The following is a 23,290-nucleotide window of genomic DNA, read 5'->3' as shown; positions in this document are numbered from 1 at the left end:
CTCGGCTGTGTAAAACACACAGGGGAGCTCGGGGATACCAGGGGATTACTCCGAGTCGGAGGGAGGCGGCTGCAACAACAAAGAGTAAATTCACGGCGGGGTCCTGCCCCGCATGAGGTCATTTTCTGCTCATTAGTCCGCCTGTTGATGCAGCCCGAAGTGTGGGTGACAAATGTGACTGGGATTGCTGATTCAGGGCTGCTGGGATCCCGCTTTGTCCCTCTCTGGGAACGGGCTGTTAATTACCGCTAATTACACCCCGCGCGTTTCCCAGCCCGGGTCAGCGCTGGAACAGAGCCGGGCTGCGACAGTGAGGGGTGGGGTTGGGTCATGAGGCTGCCTTGGGTGCTTCCATCCCACCGCACGGTGATCCCCAGCATCCAAATCCTCCCAAATTCCTCCCCAGGGAACCTGGCATGGAAACCCTTCCGAGGTGTCTGTCCTTCATCCCACCACATGGTGCTCCTGAGCACCCAAAATCCAAATCCTCCAAAATCCAATTCCAAATCCTCCCAAATTCCTCCCCAGGGAACCTGGCATGGAAACCCTTCCGAGATGTCCGTCCTTCATCCCACCACATGGTGCTCCCGAGCACCCAAAATCCAAATCCTCCAAAATCCAATTCCAAATCCTCCAAAATTCCTCCTCAGGGAACCTGGCATGGAAACTCTTTCAAGATGTCCTTGGTGCTCCCGAGCATCCCAAACCCAAATCCTCCAAAATTCCTCCTCAGGGAACCTGGCATGGAAACCCTTCCAAGGTGTCCTTCATCCCACTGCACAGTGCTCCCAAGCATCCAAAATCTAAATCCTCCAAAATCCAATTCCAAATCCTCCAAAATTCCTCCTCAGGGAACCTGGCATGGAAACGTTTCTGAGGTGTCCTTCATCCCACCACACCATGCTCCTGAGCATCCAAAATTCCTCCTCAGGGAACCTGGCATGGAAACTCTTTCAAGATGTCCTTGGTGCTCCCGAGCATCCCAAACCCAAATCCTCCAAAATTCCTCCTCAGGGAACCTGGCATGGAAACGTTTCTGAGGTGTCCTTGGTGCTCCCGAGCATCCCAAATCCAAATCTTCCAAAATTCCTCCTCAGGGAAGCGTGGGACGCTTTGGGTTGGAAACCCTTTGGAAGTGTCCAACGCTCCTCTGAAAGCCCCATCCAGCCTGGCCTCATGTAAAACATCTCGGGGTTCTTTTCCTCAAGGTCGGGATTCTGACGTCTCCGAGCAACCCTTGCCAGTGTTTTGCCACCTTCAGTGTAAAAATCTTCTGGAGCAATGCCAGGTGTGTTTCCCCAGGGGGTTTTGGGAGTTCCAGGTGCCCCGTGCTGCTCTTCTTGGTGCTGTAAAACCCCTGACTCACTCACAAGCTCTTCCTTTCGTTTTGTTTTGTTGGGCAGAATTGTTGAGTCTTTTCTTGCCTCCATGGAAATGTTGCTGCTCCTTTCGGGGTGGTTTGAGTGGCCACAGGAAATGTTTAAATCCCATCTTCCACCCCAGAGGTCCCAGAATGGGCTGTGCTTGTTTCTCAGGGGGGTTTGAGGTGTCAGGTACTTGGGTCTTCTTTTCAAGAGCCTCTTTAGATATTCAACCCTGTAAATTGTTCATTGCAAAAAATGCTTGAGCATGTGGTCAGAGGAGTCGCTAGAATACTTTCCTGTAATTCTTCTAGAAGAAAATGATTGTTTAAATCTGGGTCTCTTATTAGGAATTAGGGAGTAAAATCCTTAGACCCATAAGTATTTCTTTTTTCCCCTTTTAAAACCAGTGCTGCGTGTTAATTAAATCACATCATTCGTAGTGAATCATTGAAATAAGATCAACTTAGGGCAAGAAGGGGGCCTTTCATTTCCCTGAGTGGGAACAAGTGATGAAGCTTCTGACCTGAGAGGTTCCCAGCCCAGCTGAGAGTTTGCTCCATGCTGAGGAAGGAGTGGATGCAGGGATGCTGCTGGGGATTCAGCATTCCGTGAGGATGCTCCAGCTTCTCAAACTCAGCAGCTCCCAGCTGACAAATCCACCCAGAAGTTTTTCCCCTCCCATTTTGGTTCTGACAGATATAAAGATCTTTGGATTTTGAGCTGGGCTTTATCCAAACCCCAGGCTCTGAGGTGCAGGGATGGCTGGAGCAGTCTGCTTGGGATGGTCTGGATGTCACAGCAGCAGGGATGGATCACGTCTCCCAGCCCTTAACACGGCATTTTGGAGCTGAAATGTTAATTTTCCACTCGCTGGTCTGGATTCCTGGATTGTGTTCCCACCCTGAGAGCTGGCAGACCTTCCCACAGCTCCCAGCTCCCTCTGGAGCACCCCAAGAGTGGAGCTGCAGGGAGGATGTTCCATCCCAGCCCGGCTTTTCCTGCTGCTCTGACAGGGGAGCAGCAGGGAATGCCAGGCTGTGGAGCAGGAAAAGGCTCACTTCATTCTGTTTTACCCAGAAAGTTTGTTCACCCAGAAGCCCTTTTGGGGGAGCTACTTATTTTCTAATCCTGTGTTAATAAAGGAATGGCACAGAAGTCTGGGGATAATGAAAACAAACTGATTTCCTCACGCACCGAGCGCACGAGGAAGCAGGGAAGGGTTTCAGCGACAAGGCAGGGAAAAGAGTTTATTTTAAATAAAGATTACAAAAATAACCTACTGTCAAAGATGATGTGAAAACCATTAAATAGCAATTTAACGTAATTATAATCACGGGTGAGCTAAGGGCTATCTCACACAATTCCAATCAATCTTCCTGCCTGGATGTGTTATCCCGAGCCCTCACTCCTGACTCCAGCCCTGCTGCAGAAATGCTCTCTTTGGCATTCAATTCAATTCAATTTGGAATTCAATTCCAAAACTGGATCAGAATCAGAGCCATTGAGACCCAGTGATGTTCTCCAAGGGCTGGTGGAGAAAGAACTCTCTGGGCTCTGACTTTTCCAGCCCCAAGAACCCTTTGGGAGCTTCTGACACCAGAGCGTGGCACGAGGTGGCACCGAACGAGGAGCAGATGGCACTGCCAGGCTTGGCTGTGCAGGAATTTTGTGGGCATGGTGGATCTTTATTTACTAAACTTTATTTACTAAACTGCCACTCCAAGGAGATTTACTAAAGGCGTTCCGAGGAATGGCACCGATCAGCCGGAGCAGGCCGTGCTCAGCCCCACAAAGTGCTGCTGCTCCCAAGGAATGATGTTTGAGAGGGAAAATGAGGTGAAAAGTGGCTCCAGCAGTGGGAAAAGCCAGCCCTCGACCCAGTGTGCCACCCAAAAGGGCACTGGAAGAACCTCCAGGCTGGGAATTGAGGGTGTGTGCTGGTGTTGGTGGGATCCTTGGCCAGGACCCAGTGTGGGAGGCACAGGGATGTGATACCCCAGGCCTTGCTGCAGCATTTTGGTGTGAAACAAAGGCTCCTCTGCCAGCTGGGAGCGAAGAACCCAAAAAATCCATGAAACAAATCTCGGTAATTTAATTTAGAGCTGGTTCAAAGGGTTCTGTGAGCTTGGGAGGTCAATCAGAGACTCATTAACAGGGCTTGGCAGCAGTTTGGGCAGTGCAGAACCTGCACAGCCGTGCTGGGGAGCTGCTGGGACCATCCCATCCCATGATTTATATCCCAACAAGGATGAGAGGCTCAGCTCTGGCTGCTGCCAACAGCTTTGGACACGCTGGGAAGAGGTTGAGTGCCTCCTGTTCCCAGGAAAATCAGTGTCTGCAGCCTTCTCCTTCAACCTGGAAAAGCAAAGAGAGGCAGTGCTGGGCCAGAAGGGGTGCCTGGGTGTTTCCCCACATCAGGTGGACATTTCTGAGTGGGACTTGAGGATCTTTGAGGTTTTCTGCATCCTCAAGGGTTCTCTGTGTCCGTGATGGGTCTGTGGGAAGTGCAAAGCTTCTGCTCAAGAAGCTCTGAGCAGCTTCTCCTGCCTCCTCCCGAGCCAAGCAACCCTTCCCAACCCTCCACACTGGTACTTTCCAGCTCCAGCTCAGCCACAATGTTCTTTGGATCACGAGAAAAGCCTCTTGAAAAGGAAAAATGAGCAACAGAACCAAGGGGGAGATGCCCAGAACCGCTCTGGGCAGCCTCAGGGAGCTCGTTTCATCCCCAAGCAAAGGGGAGCTGGGGATTAGCTTTGTGTCACAGATTGTTCTGAGGGGGGGAAATGGACTAATTAATTGGATTTTCATTTGGAAAAGGGGAGGTGGTTGGAGAGCTCAAACCGCCTGATTACTGCCAGCACATTAATTTCTCCTGAAAATGCGGCTGCAGTTTATCCTGATCATATTCAACTCCAGGCAATGAAAATTCCTCTCGCTATTTGTCTTGGCTCCCCTCGCTGGTACAGCGTCTGCAAAAATCTGTCGTGCATGAAATGCTCCCCTCTCTTTTTGACAAGTTATTCCTTCTGCTGGCTAATTTTTCATTAAGAAAAATGCCAGGAACACCAGATACCCCGTCAGGCCTCCGCGAGGGCCGCGCACCGAGATTAAAGGCTGAGAAGTGTGGCTCTGCTGGCATTGCTTTGTATCCATTATTTTAATGGATTTGTTGCTTTTTTTTTTTATTAAAAAAAAAGCCTCCCGACCCCTCCCTGCACTCCTCAGCCCCGACAGCTGGAATTTTGCCTCAGTAAAACACGGGGATGGGGTGAAACGTGTGGTTTGTACAAGGCCGAGCTGTCACAGGCAGAATGTGGCTCTGGGTGCTGCTGCTGGAGGCTGAGGGGGGCAATCAGTGAAATCAGGGCACAAAATTCAGCTTCCAGCCAAGACAAGGGGGCTGGGGATTAGGCAGCCTGGAAAAAGTGCAAGTTCCTGCGCCCATCCCGAATAATCCTGGGTGTGCTGGGTGAAAAGGGAGCACAAGGGATGTGGAGCAGGGCACTGATGCCTCAAACAGGAGCAGAGATGCTCGGGAGGTTCAGTTTGAGGCTGACATCCCCCAAAACCCTGCAAGAGCTGGTGGGGTCTGAGTTCCCAGTGAGATGATGGGAGCTGGAGGAAGGATTTAGGGATGTGAGGCCTGCAGGATCTGAGGCTGGAAAAGCTGCAGTGAGAAAAGTCCGAGGTTTGGGTGGATAAATGGGGATTTTTCCAGTGCCCAGTGTTACAACCTGCTGGAGAAATGGCACTGGGTGGTGGCCATGTGTGCTTGGAGCAGCAAGACATTCCTTGGGATGTGCAGGGATGAGGAGCTGGGAAATGCTCCCAGGCACAGGATGGGATCCCTGTGCACAGCCAGGAGCTGGGTTAGATGATCTTTGTGGATTTCTTCACCAACTTTTATGATTCTATGACATTTTATGATTCTAAAAGTGGTATTTAGGGTATTTTCATCATCCTCCTTACCCCTGCCACCTTCTGCTGTGCATTGTCGGCTTCCTGAGGCACAGGGGGAGCTTTTATAAAGGCATTAAATGGGATTTTAGAGCTGAAGTGGGCACTTAAACGGAGCAGTGTCTGCCAGACAGATCGAGGCTCTGACAACAAAGCAGCAGTGGGTGAGAAAATCGGTGTTTTGGTACCCAAAATAACAATTTCCTTGAAGCACGGAGCAAACTCCGGGGTGCAGCTGCAGAAAAGGGCTCCCAAAACAGGGCTGGGTTTGGCACAGTCTCATTTCCATGGTAATTAATCGTGGCTTTGCACGAGGAGCAGCCGAGGCCAGCGGCTCCCCGGGGACCTCCCTGTCCCAGCACATTCCTGGGGAGCCCTTGGAGAGCGGGGAGGGAAGCAGAGCCCCCAAATAACTTCATTTCCTCCAGGACCATCCCCGACAGATGGGAGAAAATGGCTATAAAAAACCCGAATCCCAAGGTGGGAAAATATAATGAGCTATGGGCAAGGGGAAAAAATAAATGCTGAGGGATATTTATGCAGCATGGGGAGCAGACAGATCAAATCAGAAATTCCAATTAAGTCCATAATTTATTTCAACGGAAATAATAAAATTAGAGATGGGCCCAAGCGGCGAATTTCCAATTGGGATCCCGATCCAAACGGCCTTTTTGGGATGTTCCACGTTGAGCAATCTCCATCCTGCGGTGATGGTGGACCTCCAAAAACCCAAATCCTCCAAAAATCCAAATGCTGGAATCCTCTTGGGTGAAGTAGCAGAATTCAAAGGGCATCATAAATGGGAGATGGTGGGAGGAAGGAAAACCTAAAAATAATAAATCTCAAGAAGGAAGCTGCAAGAGGGGAGGATTCATTGGGAAATAGCATTTACACCCTGCCCACATGGGAATTAAAAGCAGGAATCAGCCCTGGGGAATGCCCAGTTCCCTTTGGCTTGGTTTGGCTCTTGATGTGAGGAATTAAAAGCCTGGCAAGAGCTGCTGGGGATTTATGGGAGGATGAGAGCGCAGCGTTTTTAACCCCATTTCAGCAGGATCCCGTATTGCAAACTCTTGTTATTAAAAAAATCCTCAGCACCTGACCCGAGACTGCTCCAGGTCTCTGTCACCATGTCCTGGCAGGCTCTGGTGTCAGCCACCATGGCCTGGCCCCTGTCCCTGCATCCTGCCTGTGGCTGGGCTGTGATGGCACCAGCAACCCCATCCATGCTGCCACTGCCTGGGAATTCCTGGAATTTCCATGGGAAAAGCCTCGTTTTTTCCTGGGAGTGACCCAAAAGAGCGTCGTGTTGGTGGCTCTCTGCAGCTCATCATCATCATCATCACCACCAAGAAGGGGATCTGTGGTTTCTCTCTGCCTGGGTCTGTGTTATGATGCTCTCTGGGATCCCATGAGCAAGAACTCCACGCATGGAGCACTTGGCATAGAAGGATCCACCCAGGGGTCACCACCAGGAGCACCCAGAGCTCTTGTGCAGGTCACCCCCAGCCCCTCAGGGCTGTCCCAGCTGCTGGGCTTCCCTTCCAAAGCCTTACAGCTCCTCAGGAGACCTCTGTTAGCATTTCATCCCATCCTTCCAGCGCTCGTCAGTCACCTTTTCCACCCCCTTTTATTTAACCCCCCCTTTCAGCCAGGACATTTTCCAGCCCGGGCTTGTCGTGATTAGAAATGTGAATTTTCAGTGTTCTTCCCCTCCCTCTGCCCCGTGCAAACCCTCCATTTACAAAAATGGGGGGAACTATTTTAAACATGGAGATCAAAATGGCACATTTTGACATGAGTTCAGAATGACCGGCTTAAATGTGTCACTTTTTGGCACAACCACCTCGTTTCTCAGCCAAGACTCGCAACTGAGACCTCTGCTCCTCTATTTTATTGATTTCTTTTTTATTTTATTTTATTTTTCTTCCACAAGCCCAAATAGCCACTTAACAAAAATAGATTTAACCCCTAAGAAGCTGCTCCAGATTCTTCCTTGGGGCTCGGGGTTTGTGCTAATGCAGAGGATTTCCCAACACCATGGTGGTGCTCACTGAAGCTTCTCAGCTTCTCCAAGTTGTCTCAGATCCCTCAGTTTGGGGTGAGAGCAGCTCCACACGAGGTGTCCTGGCTTTTCCCAGTTGCAAATGTGGGTTTCTTAAATAGAAAGGTCTGAATCTTCAGAAATAGAGGCTGATTTATAATCCTGCATCTCATTTCCAAGGAGCTCTGAGTTTCTCAGGTGTTGTAGCCTTTAGTGCATGGTGTAATTAAAAGGGGGATTGTGGCTGCAAATGCAAATAGCAGCTAAAAACAACAACAACAACAACAAAAATAGTATAAAACTGTATTTTGCACTGTGTTTGTTCAAGGCTCTTGTAACAGGAAGATCCCAGCAGATAAACAGGATTGAGATGCTGAGGTTGGATTGGAGTGGGTTCAGCGAAATCCTGCACACAGAATGTTTTGTCTCCTGGCATGTGGAGTACAAAACACAGCCCTGTTGTTTGGTTTAGGGCTTTTCCAGGCTTTTCTGCTGAATTTGGAACTCTCAGGTAATAAATACACAGCCACATTCAGTGGGAATTAACCAAAATGGGGAAGTGCATCCTCGGTGGAGCTCAGGGTTAATCCTGAGCAGCAGAACAGAGGGAGCAGTCTGAGGCTCCTGCTTTTGTGTCTGGGTGGCTGCAGGGCACAGATTGGGAATGTCACACACCTGGAAGAGAATCCTTGCCCTGCAAACCAGGGAGCAAATCCCCCTCTTCCCCATCCCCGTGGTTCCTGCTGTTGCTGTTTCCCAGGTCAGGTCTGATGTGAGCCTGAATTTCCACTGACACTGCAGCACCGAGCAACAGATGGAACCATAAGATCAAGATATAGTCCAAATAATTAAGAATTGTGTTTTTAATTGTGCCTTTTCAACCAGCATTTCAAATGCTCCCTAAATCAGCTGCGTGGCTCTTGATGTGGGGAACACTTGGGCTAGATTTGTGTTTGCAGCTGCAAAGAGACTGATCCAAACAAGTCCAGTGAGTGCCTCGTGCTTGTGAAGGGTTTTTGGCAGCTCCAGGGGGATCCCCACAAACCATTTCTGTCTGGTATCCAAGAGATGAACCTGGGAAGGAAGGTAAAGCCCAACTGATTTTATCCTTCTGAAGGCTTTGGGCCTTTTCCTTCCAAGTTCTGTGGTTTTGGAGGAATCAAATGGTTTTAAACTCTTGTAGCTCCTGTGTGAGTTCAGCATTGTGGTATCTGGGGAAACTGAGGCACGGGGATCCTGTGGGACGGGCTCAGGGAGGGGAGCAGGAGCACTGAGCTCTCCTTGCCTCTTTCTCCCTTTGCTCAGTGGGACTAAAACCCTTCCCAAAAGCAACTTTCTCCCCCAGGGTGCTCCAGCAGAGAAGGACATGAGAGGCCTGGTGGGATGAGCTGGATGTTCCTTTGTTTATTGATGTGAAAATAATCCTGTTTGGATATTCTGTTAGGGATTTAACCACAGCAACTGCCTGAAAATCAAACCTGACAAGGAGGTGGCTTGGCAGCTGTCCTGTCTCCTGCTGCTCATCCCCATGCACACTGAGGGATGCTCAGATGGGCAAAATCCTCGTGTGCCTCTGGGATGGGGCACAGTGGGTGAGAAAGATGCTTTATTTTGGAAAACACAGGGGAAATGTGCACCCCTTGCACCTCAGCAGCTTTTGGCACGTGCTGTGCCAGCGTGGAGCTCCTGGGCGTTAAAGGCTTTGAATGTGGGAGAGCATCCCAGAATCAGGGAATGATTTGGGTGGAAGGGACCTTTCCAGGTGATCCCATCTCACTGCAGTGGGCTGGGACAATTCCCAGCAGCCCTGGGTGGGCCTTGAGAGCAGGGGGAGATGCTGAGAAGTGCTGCTGGAAGTGCCTTTGGAATTGCAGGGGAGATGAAGTCCCTGTATTCCAGATTTTTGGCCATTTGGTGTCATCTCTCGTTCTATGGGGTTTCAACACCCCAGCAAGGTGATTTTGGGCTTGTTTCCATTGTTTAATGCCGTTTTGGGAGGTTGGTTGTTCATCCTCTGGTTGGAGCAGGACTTAAAGGCACATCCAGATATGTCCAAGAGCCAGGAGGAGCCTGGTCTGACCCCACAGGAGCCTCAACCACCCAAAGGGTCTCATCCCAGCCCTGCCCCTCGGGGTGGAGCTGTGCCCTGGAATTGGGGGATCCAGGGGAATCCCAACCCCTCCATCCCCAGCATCCCCCAGACCAGGGCAGCGCTTCCTCCCCGCCTTCATTTCTCCCAAACAGCAGCAGCATCACTCAACCAACCTCGTGTTTGCTCAGGTAATGATGATCTAGGCTCATTTATGCAAGATTATCCTTTTATCACATTTCCAGACTCATTTATGAGGCTCATGTTTTCCCCCCAAGGGCATCATCAAGTGAGTTAAGTTGTACTATTTGCCTCCCGCAGTGAACTGGCAGGAGCCTACTTCATTGACTGATGAGGGCTGCTGCCTCTGCCAAATAGGGGCTGTGTGATGGATATTTTACTTGTGAATATTAGAGCTGGAAATTAGCATGTTTATTGAGGTAGAATGTGTTTGTTTACATTCTGCTACCCATGGTATTACCTTTTATGACCTGAGTTATTTAGCTGAGGAGAAGCAGAAGCGCTCCCTTGGCTGGGGGAGGGGAGAGGGGGGGATAGGGAAAAAAAAAAAAAGAGATTAATGAGCTACTAGATATCAAATTATGCTTTAAGTGAGTGACAGAGAGGCCTTGTTGGGAGCTGTCCCATTCCTGTCACCTGGGCTGGGGAACAGAGGGGTGGGAGGAAGAGACTTGGCCTTGTTTTACTCATTTTTGCCTATGGAAAAAGAAGTTTTCCAGGGCCTCTTGAGCAGCTGGATACCCCTTGGTGGGGATGGTGGATGGGAAGAGCTCAGGGTGCCAATCCTCACCCTGCAGCACTTCCCTTTCCAGGCTCCTTCCCCATCCTTGATTCCATGGGGAGAGCCTGACCAGCACATTTCAGAGCAGAGGTGCTTTCTCCAGCCAGGGAGACACAGATCTTAGAGAAAGTGACCCTCTTTGTGCCAAATTTCCCTGAAATGCCGTTCCTTCCCTGCTTTCGGTGGCAGTGGCACATGGATTGTGTGAATTGCAGAGCTGGGGTCCCAGCCCACAGCCAGGAGGGTCTGCAAAATGCCACATTCCCAACTCCACGGAATGGAAGTTGTGAAGTGCTCACACATCAAGGGCTTGGGAATGCAGAAATATTCACATATTCAGAAATGCCTGCCTGGAGCAGGGAATCTGCCTGGACAAACGGGGCTGGGCACCCTGGGCTCCTGGGTTTGTGGAATTCCAGCCTGGCCCCAGCCCCTGTCAGGATTTAATTTCGTTCGCAAAGATGCCTGCCAAGCTCTCTCACTTGGTGCAGCCTGCAGACGAAATGTGGCTTGTAGCAAGTCAAAGAAACGCTCTTTTTGGACTTTCAGCAAAATTTGGCTCGAATTTGTGTGGCCTTTAAAGATGTGAGCAGGAGAGAAAGGAATTAATGTGTCAGTGAAGGGCAAAGCTCCTCCTGCGCTGCCTCAGGAGCTGGGAAGGGCCAGGTGGGACTGGGAAATCCTCCAAAGTGCCAGCAGGCCCCATCTCTGCTCACCCCCTGCGTGCTGGAGGACAGGCAGGTGACACTGGCAGTGCCAGCACTTGATGTGGCAGAGGAGGCAGCTCTGAGAGCAGCATCAGCAGCCCCTGCTCCGCTGCCCTCGCCGCCTCTCCGGGCTGACACGGAGACAAAACGCCACTTCGCTCTTGCAATAGCTGGCAATAAAAATTACGATTGCCAATATCTGGGGGGCACCCGTGAGTCGTAAGAGGAAGAGAATTAACAGCTTGAAAAATCGTTGGCGCTGGCAGAAAGCGGAGCTGTGAATGTTGGGATTATTTCCCCCGTGCCACGGCTGTCAGCAGGGGACGGTGAGAGTGGGATGTGCTGTGGGTCCCACATGGAATCGTTTCCCTTCTCCCTCCTCCTCCTCATGGGTATTGGGGTTGTTGGGAGTGTTCCAGAGGTGGCAGATGTAGCTATGCACGGATCTGTGGGTGTGTAAATCAGCTCTCAGTGGTTGGGTCCAGGAGCACCCTCAGGTCACTTTTGTGAGCGCCACAAAGTCATTTCTTCCCGGCTTCTTGCCCAATTGCTGGGCCAAAACTTGGTTTTATCCTGAGTCTGTGCCTCTTCCTGCTCCCCTAAAGAGCTCTCAATATTCCTTTGTCCATGTTCTTCCTCTCCTCGTCCTGCTCTTGGCCTTAAAACTCCCATGATGTCATAAATTCTTGGGGCTAATTGTGCGTTCTGCAGGAAATATTCCAAGGCAGCACTTTGCCCAATGGCCTAAAATACATTTGCATGAAGTGTTCATTGAGCAATTATGAATAACCTACAAGTTTTCAAAACAGCCTCTCTGTGGCTAATTTGAATGTTTGCTGCAAAGTGCAGCATTTGCTGAATTAATGAGTCATTACAGATATTTCACTGAGCTCTGGTGGCACTGCCTGCTGCTGCAGGAAGGGCTTTTTATTCTTCCGCTGCACCTGTACCGTTCCAGCGACATGCAATGCTTAATTTCTGCAAATTACTCCTACTAGAGCAATATGAAATATAACTAACTTGGGGGAAGGAGAGGTATACTTTAATTAAATCATCTTGCAATTAGTCCTTGAGTGATGAGGTAAAGGTGGTTTATCTCCGTGCAGCGGCACCAAACCACCGAGGAGACGCACACAGAGGGAATTCCAGAATTTACAGCGGCATTCCAGTGTCCCAGGAGAGCTGGAGAGGGACTTGGGATGGAGGGACAGGACACAGGGAATGGCTTCCCACTGCCAGAGGGCAGGGATGGATGGGATAGTGGGTAGGAATTCCTCCTTGTGAGGGTGCTGAGGGCTGGGATGGAATTCCCAGAGAAGCTGTGGCTGCCCCTGGATCACTGGAAGTGCCCAAGACCAGTCTGGATGGGGCTTGGAGCAACCTGGGACAGTGGGAGGTGACCCTGTCCATGGCAGGGGTGGCACTGGATGAGCTTTAAGGTCCCTTCCAACCCAAAAATTCCATGATTTTATGATTTCATAATCAGATGAATTGTTCAACAATTGGAGGTTTCTTTAAAAGCCTCCAAACAGCTCTTTGCTGCTGGCTTGGGATCCCCCATATTTCCAGCACTGATTCCATGAAAATTCTGCATTTCCTGGAAGTGCATTCTGATTCTATGGAATAATACCCAGAGAAATTAAAATATGCCATCAGTCAGACGCTTTGTGACGAGGAGGATGCACAATATTGAGTGTGGATACTGGATTTGGTCCTTGGGATCTTCCCAGTTCCGAGATTCTGCCTCTGCTCCTCTTCTGCGCTTTTGGGGATTTTTTTTTTGTCCTCGGGGAGCAGAGAGATGTCAGCCCCTCACACCAGCGTGGGTCTGCTGCTCCCCTTTGTCCCTTCCACGGTGACACACAGAAGGCAGAGATCCACCCAAAACCTCTCCTAGCTGGGACAGAGATTTCCCCACCCGTTTCCCTTGGGATTTTCCGCTGGAGAAGGAGATGAATGGCCGAGTGCTTCCAAAGGCACAACTCCCCCAGCAGCATTTAGCAGGATGTAAAGTTTTCCTCATGATTTATTGTCCCCAGTGTTTTAGACAGACAAAATATGCTGGCAGTCTGTCCTGGCTGACACTGCAAACCTTGTCTGATGCACAGAGCCCTCCACAAGAGAGGAACATCTCTTGTTTGCAGACATCCAGGAGCCCCTTGGGAAGTCACTGGGAATTCCTCTGTTGGCAGATTCTATCCCAAATTGAAGAACAAATGTTAAACAAAGACATGTGCAGGACAAACCTTCAGCCGCTGGTGTCTAGGTATAAAAGATAAATTTATTTTTTTAAGAAAGCCCCTAAGTGCAGTTTAGCAGCAGAACTTGGGATAAAATTGTCAAAGGCAAGGAAATTCAGCAGCAATTTTTTCCTTTCCTCTCAGCAACCTGAGCATTGCAAGAAGCAGTGGGATGCAACCCAGGGACGTGCACAGGGCTCGTTTCATGCAAAATGACACTTCTTGAAGTTTAGAAAACTGAGTTTATAAGAACAGAACTTCAGGTTCTGATGAGCAGCACGTTCACAAACACACAGCCACGCAGCAGCAAGAACTGGATTAAATTTTGGGCTTGTTTTGGGTTGCATAACAGCCTCAGTGTTACTTAAATGTGGGTGTTTAGCGTGTGGGTGCACGCTCCCGTGTGTGGGGTGTGTGTGTGTGTGTGCATTAATAGCAATTTGTGATAGATGCCTCTGGGGCCCAGGCATTCAATAAGGGGGAAAAAAAAAGGAGTTTTTATGGGAGATAACATAACTGTTTGCAATTTGGCTATTCATTGTATCTTTGGCATTTTATGTACTGCATTAGCGGAGGCAATTTCATGCATATGGATATAATGCATTAAGTAGGAGCATTTAAATATAGTGAAACTAATTTTATGATGATTAGTTGAAGGAAAACATTGCATTGGTATCATCTATACAGGAGCCAATTTGCATGAAAATGCCCAAAGTTGCTATGCCAACATTTTCTGTGTTGCCGGTCGGGGTCGTCTCTGTGTCAAGACTTTGTATTAAAAATCGGTCTCCAGTGCCCGTGTCTTTTAATTCATTGCAAGCTGTAGGCCATTTGCTCACAAAGCGCTTGCAGTAAAACAAATGAATAGCTAAAATACTCATTTGCATGATTCCCATTTGAAAACGATTCCCCTGAAATTAAGGAAGCGTGCGACTCGGTTGCGAAGATGGATGGGCAGATGAGCCGTGCAATTAATATTTTTCGGCGTTCTCTTTTAAAGCCCTCCTAAGACTCGGAGCAGCACATGCTGCCTCCCAGACAAATTGGGTCCCGCAACAGTTCCAGGGCTGCCATGGCAGCAGCTTGTTCCCACTCTCTCCCCTTTATTGTCTCACTTACATTATGCAGTAATTAAAACTATTTACCATTCCTACTTATCTGCCATCTGCTGCCACCCAAGTTTGCTCTCCTTTATAAAGCCATCTTGGAGGAGAGGATCCGAGTCAAGGACAGCGAGGGGGAGGGAGGAGATGCTCCTGTTTTTATTAATAGGTAGCGGACCAGGACGAGGTTGAGCGCTGTAAACAACTGGGTGCTTCCACGGAAAGTGGAATTTTCTGGGATTTACATCTGGCCACCGTCACGGGGAGAGGTTTTTTCGCGGCGCAAACGCGGAGCCGCTCCTCTGTTTTCACACCAGGATGGTGCTGATGGCTCATTCACCCCTCAGCCAAACCCGGAGTGGGGGGAGATGAAGGGTTTGGGTTGGAATTTTGGCAGCAGATCCGCGCGCGGGAGCTCGGCTCCTGCAGGATGCGACCCCCGATCGCGGCACTCGAGGTCAAACTATTGGAGAAACGGGATGAAAATGCCCAGAGATCTCCAGAGCTCAGGGAAATCACTCAGGGAAGAGCCAGAAGAGCGTAAATCTCGGCTGGGGTGGGGACAGGAGTGATGAGAGCCAGGTAAAGGCTGCGGGAGCCCAGCCTCGCAGGCAGATTTAGGGATGGCACGACGTGCCCAGCACGGCTCTTCCCCAGCCGAATGGGCCAATAAAGCAGCTCCCAGGGTGCTGCCGGTAATAAAAAGTGAAGAAGCCGGCAATTACTGCCGCCCTCGTCGTGTAACTCATGCTCCAGATTATTTACAGTGACTCTAAAATTTAAAAAAAAAAAAAAAAATCCGGTTGGTTTAATTGCCTTTTTCTGCCGTGGGGATGCCAGAGAGGGAGAGCGGCACAAAAACCACAGACCAGCACGTCTGGAAGTCCAGGTCTGGTCACGGTAGTCAGGAACAGTTCAGAAAAACACCGAACTTTGCTTAAAAAAAATGCTAAAAAGCACTTTTTCGTTGTATATTCTCCTTTATTGCAGCTCTGGCAGGCTGAGTTGCAGCTCACAAACCCAGCCATGGCACACAGGACTCTGGCTGAGCTGGGATTTTTCTTAGAAAGCCGTGGCAGTTCCATGAGTTTTCCATCATTCGACTGCAATTGATTTTCTCAGTGCTCTTTTTTTTTTGATATATAAACACTCAGGTCTGGATTTCAACTCTTTTTCACGGCAGTTTTTGCCACCATCTCCTGGTCTGATGAAAACATCAAGGGAAAGAAGGAGGAGAAAATGTTTAGTTCTGGGTTTGGGTTTTTAACCGTCGGGGATTGTCGGTGTGAAGCACCATCCAAGAAAGTCTGGCAGAAATAGTCCCAAACCTACAAAAATATGCAAGAGGGAGAAAACACTGCACTGGTGTTACAAACAATGCTGGCAAATGCTGCTGGGGTGGCTCATTCAGTGCCCCAGAGATTCCCTCCTGCCCACATCTGGAAGGATTTAGGGGTTAGGTGAGAACCCACATCCAGTTTTTCAGCGCTTGGTGCAGATTTCTCAAACGCTGCCCAGTCATTTCCCAAGCCATTAAATTCCTTTGTCACCGTGCAAATACTTTTCATTCCTTGCCGAGTACAGTAGAGGGGGAATTGTTGCACCAGATTATTTACAGACACACGGATGAAATCTAAACACACGGGGCTTTTTCTGGTCCTTTTTGGTGGCCACACTGGACACCGAGAGATTGGAGCATCTCAGGCACATCCCAGTTCATCATCCCAGTTCATCCCAGTTCATCCCAGCAGGATGGGACCACCCTGCTCTCCTCATTGCTCCTGAACCTCATCCAGATATGGCTGAGATCCATAGGAGGGAGGAATTTGGCTCCACAACGGTGTAATTTGCTTTTTGTTTGGTGTTGGGCTCCTCCTCACAGCCGTGGTGAGGTTGGGCTCCTAAAGGTTGAGTGAAATCTCTGAAAATCTTAAATATGCCCTTCATCAAAGTTGAAAAGCTGGCTGAGTTTTCTTTATGCCATCCAGCATCCCCATCCCTTTTAGTAAATGATTTTGCATCACAAGCCCACAAAAAAAAAAAATAAAATTACCATAGAGATCCCATTTAAGGCAAGGGGGGAAAAAAATAATGTAAAAGAAAATATTTTAGGTAGGAGTTGAACAGCAAATGCTTTTTTGGTCTCTGTGGGGAGTAATGATCCACAACAAGGACACAATTCTATATGCATGTAATATTATCACATGCTTCAAAAAGCTTTTAAATCACATAAATGCAGTTATGGACCATTGTACAAAATAAACATTCCACTTGTGTTTAGGCTGTTTTTAGTTCTTTGATCTAAAGCGATGCTTGCAGATTTTATTGCTTTGTAAATTAAAGCAGCTTTGATTTGATTGAACTAAATTAATAAGGCTTCTGCCTTGTTGCAAGATAACAACTACAGTATATTTTGGCTGCACTGCACGTAAGGAAACTGCAGTCTGTAACAATTCCACTGAAGCTTTGTGGAGGATTTCAATACCTATTTTAATTAAAACAAAAGCCACTAATGTGTTCCTTAAAGAGAAAAAAAACCCTTAAAAGTCCTTTTAAATCTATTTTAATATGTCTTAAGGACTCAAAGATAAATGACAGGAGAGCTGGGCTCTGACAAGGGACTTTTTCTCTGCCTTTTGAATTTGCTTCTTGCACGTCTAAGGCGTGGCTCCTTTAGGATAATAAATCATGGAATCCTGGAGTGGTTTGGGACCTTAAAGCCCATCCCATTCCACCCCTGCCATGGGCAGAGACACCTCCCACTATCCCAGGCTGTTCCAAGCCACTCCAACCTGTCCCTGGACACTCCAGCAGGGATCTGTGGTCAGGTGGGCTCTGACCATGCCGGGAGGGTCCTCAGCCCACTTCAACCAACCTGAAATGACATTTTCTAGCTAATTTCTCCTCTCTGGGGCTTTCCAGCACCTTTCAGATACCCAGAAGAGGCTCCCATAGCTCGCAGGAAGGTTTGGGATGTGGACATTCCTGGTTCAAACCATCTGATAATTTCAAGGAAGCTCTTTGCTGCCTGTGGCTCTCCTTGGGAAGTTCCCTTCCCTTGGGAAGTTTGAAACCAGAACTGCTTTTTGCTCAATTTCATTCCTCCCACTGCCCCCACCAAAAAAAGCCTTCAACAAAAGCTGCTCTTTGAAATCTTCAACAATAAAAAAAAAAAGCAGTGCCAAAAAAACCGAGCTGCCGCATCCTGACTACAGGGAAGAAGTGGAAGGACAATTTCCAGCAGGGAAAAACCAGGAGCAAAGGCACTGTGCCACTCCACTGGTGAGCATCCCCACATGCCCCATCCCTGGAAGTGTCCAAAATCAGGTTGGATGGGGCTTGAAGGAACCTGGGATAGTGGAAAGTGTCCCTTTAATATCCTTTCCAACTAAACCTTCCTGGGATTCTGGGATCTGGGGGGGTTCCCAGACACAACTGCAGCTGGGAGGGCTCAAGCCTCGGCTCTCCCCGCACATCTCCAGGCCTCTGGAATGGAAACTGCCAAAGGAAGTGCAAAAGCTCCCTCAAAATCTCTGTGGCCCCACTCCTGCAGCCCCTGGCTCAACCCTGCTGCGCTCAGCACCCTGGGGTGGTGGGATCCCCACACAGGGTGAAGGGACAGTGTTTGATCATGGGCTCCATCACTTTCATCCCACAAACTCAGATCCATCCAACTCCCCTCCTTCACCACCTGGCTGGATCTGCCCCACACAGCAGTGCTGGGCTGTTTCCCAGGGTTTTTCCTGACTGGGTTGGAAGGACAGATTTGTTGTCCCAACCTTTGCCTGGGCAGGTGAGCCCTGCTGCTGATGCTGAGACCCTGCTCACCATCCCCTGACAATCCTCATGTCTCTGCCATCAGCTCAGCAGTGGGATGGAAAAATCCCCCCAGGCTCATCTCCCCCAGCAGCAGCCCCAGCTCTCCATCCTTCCCCTCCTTCTTACTCTTTTCATAAATAATTTTAATATAGTCCAGAGTGGCTCAAAACAGGAAACTCTGCTGTTTTAGTTTGGTCTGGAGTCAATTTTCCTAATCCCTGCGGTGGAGTTGCTAAGTTACCCTATCCCAAGGCCCTCGCTGCTGTTTTCATGTGGAAAAAATAATAATAATAATCATAAAAAAAAAAAAATTCAAAAATCTGTTCTTGACTAAAGTGGCGGAGTTTGGGAAAGCTGCAGCTCGTTACCGCGCCAAGGGCCCGGCACAAGGAGACTTTGCAGAGCTGTCCCTCAGAAATCCCGTTTGAAACCCAGCCCTGGAAAAGCAAAGTCCTCAGCGGCTTCGGCGAGGTCAGGAGGGTCAGACACGAGATGAAATGAAAGACAAACAGTGGCCTTGGAAAGCTTTCCCTGCCATCTCCTCGGGCGTAATGAGCCCTGGCTGCGCGCTTGGACAGAGGCCAAACATTCATTTACCACAAATCTTCTGTAAATGATTACATTACCTTACATTAGTTTCTGTAGTACCCCCAACTGTTCCTTCCAAAGCAAGTTAAGCAGAAGGAAAGCTGCCACTTCCCTGTAATTATTCTCCCTTGGCCATCGGGCCACGCTCCTCCCGTGCCTCCTGCCCGGAGGTGTGGGACACGGGGACAAATCTGCCTTCCCGTGGTGGCTTCTGCTGCCTTGGATGAAGGAACAGTGGTTCCCACCATGGGATGGAGAGGGTGGAGAGCAGAGATGCTGCTGGAGGTGCAGAATCTCCCCAAAAATTGCAGCTGGGAACAGGAGCAGGTCATAATCATGGAATGGTTTGGGTTGGGAAGGGACCTTAAAGCTCATCTCGTTCCAACCCCTGCCATGGGTAGGGACACCTTGCACTATTTCAGGATGCTCAGAGTTTCTGCACACCAGGGGTGATGGCGTGTCCTTTTGCTCCTGGGGTCTCCTTGGCTGCTGGGGTTGAAGTTTGGACCTCAGCAGCGTGACCTGGCTCACAGTGAGGAGCCCGTGACATCCCTGACCCTGCTGCACTCCAGGCAGGGCAAAAGTCTCAGAGAACTCCTTGGCCTGCAAGCTCCAAGCGTGGTGACATCCCAAGATCCGCAGCCTGGAAGTTTTAGAGAAACCTCATCTCTCCCTAAGAAATTCCTCCCTTCTCCCACTCCACCTCCTCCTTTCCCTGCAGCAAAACCACTTGGCACAGCCGCTCCTCTCTCCACACCGATCCCCTGAGCTCCCTCCTCTGCTGGGCCGCTTTGTCCAAGCTGTGTTTGCCTTCTGGGGCTCCTTTTTCCAGTCCAGCCATGTGCCTGTGAGTGATGAAAGAGCAACTGGGCCCTTCAGCCGGGTGCAAACTCACGCTCTGCTGGTGTGAACTACTTCTCCTTGATGGGATTGACAACCACACGGTGATTTCTCCCCTCTCCACTCCTCACATGACAGATTCCTGTGGCTTGCAGTACAGGGCCCGTTTATTTATTTTCTCCCGGCCCTACATGTGCAGCCCATGTTGCAGAGAGGCAGAGTGATCTCTATCCTGACAGTTTTCCATCTCTCCAAGGCACAGGAAATAGCATTGCTTCGCCTGCCAGGGCTGGAGTTACGCTGGAGGCTGGAGCTGGGGGTGGTTTGGTGCTCAAAAAAACCTTGGGAAGATGTTTTGAGATGAGCAGCAAACTAAAAACAACCCCTGGGACTCAATTCTTTCTTCAATTAAGCCAGGGAGCACCAGAGCTTTCTGTCAGTCCCAGGTGTGCTCCCCTCCCTGTGTCCTCCCTCCCTTCTTCCAGCCTTTTCCCGAGGCCTTCTGCTAATCTGCCATTTGTTATTGGTTTTATTTAAGCTGCAGCAGTTTGTTATTATTATTAATTCCAGGCACATTTTTAACAGGACTAATAGGCTGGAAGAGAGAAGCGCTCTCATTTGCACACGCCTTCTCTCTGGAGGTGATTTAAGTCCATCCATCTCCCCAGGACAGAAAAAAAGAAATGGGAAAGGGAGATAAAGGCTGCTAAGGGTGGGTTTAAAGTGCTGAGGGGGTGAGAGGTGACACCAGGAGGTGTTTAATGATCATCCTGTGCCATCACAGGTGATCAGGGAATCTGCCTTATGGGAACTCAGGAAAGTGGTGCTGATCCTGCAGCTCCTCCCCTTTAGACACGCAGCCCAATTAGCCAAAAATTGTCTTAAAATGTTCTTATTTGGCCACAGGTTGGCAGCTTGCTCTGGAGCTTGTGCTGAAATCCAGAGGTTCATCCGAGGGAGGAGAGGTGGAGGGAGCGCTCATCTGTGATCCTGTCACTGCTGCTTGCTGCTCACACCATGAGAGGATTTTCCCAGGAAGGGAGAATTTATTAATGGGAATTTTGGAGTAAGTAATTCCTGGATTATGCTTCGCAGGCGCTGCCTTGCTTGGAGACACTGAGCACCCCCAGATCTCGAGGCTGCCCATTGAATCCTGTGGGGAAAACCTCTGGGATTTTTTGTTGGCATCTCCTGGAGCAGAGGAGCCTTTTCCAGGGATGAGGGAAGGTCACTGCTGTCTGTGAGAGGTCTGGTGTGGGCAGGAGCTGGTCCCAGTGCCATCATCCCTATCAATGCCATCATTCTCATAGATGCCATCATTCCATGGATGCCATCGTTCCCATGGATGCCATTATCCCTATCAATACCATCATTCCATGGATGCCATCATTCCATAGATGCCATCATCCCTATCAATGCCATCATTCTATCAGTGCCATCATTCCACAGATGCCATCATCCCTATCAATCCCATTGTTCCCATGGATGCCATTGTCCTATCAATGCCATCATTCCATCGATGCCATCGTTCCCATGGACACCATTGTTCCATCAATGCCATCATCCCTATCAATGCCATCATTCCATGGATGTCATCATCCCTATCAATGCCATCATTCCATGGATGTCATCATTCCATAGATGTCATCATTCCATCGATGCCATCTTTCCCATGGATGCCATCATTCCATGGATGCCATCATTCCCACTGATGCCATCATCCCTATCAATGCCATCATTCCCATGGATGCCATTGTTCCATGGATGTCATCATTCCATCGATGCCATCATTCCATCGATGCCATCATTCCCATGGATGCCATCATTCCCATGGATGCCATCGTTCCCACGGATGCCATCGTTCCCACGGATGCCATCGTTCCCACGGATGCCATCATCCCTATCAATGCCATCATTCCATCGATGCCATCTTTCCCATGGATGCCATCATTCCATGGATGCCATCATTCCCACTGATGCCATCATCCCTATCAATGCCATCATTCCCATGGATGCCATTGTTCCATGGATGTCATCATTCCATCGATGCCATCATCCCTATCAATGCCATCATTCCCATCGAAGCCATCATTCCATGGATGCCATCATTCCATCGATGCCATCATTCCCATGGATGCCATTGTTCCCATGGATTCCATCATCCCTATCAATGCCATCATTCCCATGGATGCCATCATTCCCATGGATGCCATCATTCCATCGCCTCCGGGCACGCAGCTCCGCTGTCCCTCTGGGCCTGCAGGAGATGGAAGCAATCAGAATAACAGTGGGACATGAGCCGTGTGCAGGAAACAATTCTGAGGCATCACAAAGGGGCCCTGGCTCCATCTGAAGTTGCTGCTTCCAGGAAGTTTGCCTTTTGTTTGATCTATTTTGCGCATCCCTATTAAATAACTAATTATTTAACATCTTTTAAAGCTTTGCTATATATTACAGCAGGCAGGACACAAATGGCTGCTTTTAATAATATAAAAGCCCATTAGCTTCATTTACTGTTAATGTTAAAATAAACATGAGGCAATTTAGATATACTATTCCAATTTCACGGAAACTTTGATGTTTTTCTTCTCCACTCACATAATTAAGGGAAAAAACTACTAATGATATTAAGTTTGTACAGTGTTAATGACAGAAACAAGCTGCAGTAGAAATTGCAGCCATTAATATGGAAAAATAAAATATTTAACACGGGAGATAAATGAAAGCAATTTTAATAAAGTAAAATGAAGAAAATTAATTTTAGAAACTTTCAGCATTCTTAAAACGCTCTCGGTTTGTGACACATTTTGTGTGGTTTTCTGGTCAGGATTATTTATGATTCTTTTTAATACTTACCTGTTTTCTTTTTCTCTCTTCCCATTGTTTTCTCTGAAGGTTGAATTCTGCCCTGATTTACGCCCCATAACCTGGCAGCAGCTCAAGGTGGGTTCATCCCTAGGAGATGCTTTATCACAGCTTTTTTTTGGGGGGGAAGCAGGAGAATTTCAGGCATTTCAAACCCCCAAAGGCCATCTGGGGATGCAGGGTGGTGCTGCCTCCTCAGGATGGGGCTCATCCAGGTGGCACCAGCAGGGACATGCAGCATTCCAAGGGAATGTGGCAGGGTTTGTGGCTCTGGGAGGGAACAAGGTAACATTGAGGGGGGTGAAGCTGAGCCTCAGGGGCACAGAGAGCAGCTACAGGGGCTCTGCTGCAGCAGGATCTGGGCTGAGAGCAGCACAGTGTGGAAATCTGTGTCCTGGGAGCAGCCTGGAGCTTGGGCAGAAGCCAAAGGGGTTCTGTGGTCAGGACAGGAATAACCTGTGGGGTGCAGCAGCCAACACCAGCCTGTGCTCCCACTCCCATGGGCTCTGCTGCCACAGAGCCAGAGCAGTGAGGAACATCCCTGCAGCTCCCCATTAAACCTGCTTTCCACAGGAGACGGGCAGGGAGGGCTCAGACCCAAGCAGAGAAGCTCTTCCTTCGTAGCTCAGCCACCCAGGCCCCATCATCCCACTCATTTTGGAGCCCCTAAAGGGAATCCATTCCCAATAGCAGTCCATTCCCACATTTCCAAACCTTAGAGGGAGGACAGTTGACACCCACGTACATTTCAGCCTCTCTGCTGCCTCTTCCACACCATCAGCTCCATCACTAACATGTGGCAGCCTTTGCCAGCAACCCATTTTTAGTAACAGCTCGGTGATTTCTTTTATTCTGATGCATTTATTTACAGG

At 49.2% G+C, this 23,290-nt stretch overlaps 1 protein-coding gene across 1 annotated transcript in view; it reads left to right on the top strand.

Annotated features, from left to right (window-relative positions):
• SMAD6 (SMAD family member 6) overlaps positions 1–22,496 on the top strand; it is a 107,678-nt gene extending 85,182 nt beyond the window's left edge. Inside the window, exons 5-6 of the transcript XR_015773945.1 lie at positions 20,460–20,619; positions 22,449–22,496. The gene's annotated coding sequence lies outside the window, so the exon portion shown is untranslated. The remainder of the gene's footprint in view (positions 1–20,459; positions 20,620–22,448) is intronic.
• The last annotated feature ends 794 nt before the right edge of the window (positions 22,497–23,290 follow it).

This window comes from Pseudopodoces humilis, chromosome 16 (assembly GCF_049639895.1).
Source record: "Pseudopodoces humilis isolate 2021_Gansu_Grassland_sample_001 chromosome 16, ASM4963989v1, whole genome shotgun sequence".
Taxonomy (NCBI): Eukaryota; Metazoa; Chordata; class Aves; order Passeriformes; family Paridae; genus Pseudopodoces; species Pseudopodoces humilis.
Note: the sequence above shows the minus strand (reverse complement) of the source record. Positions and strands in the feature narration are given on the sequence as shown.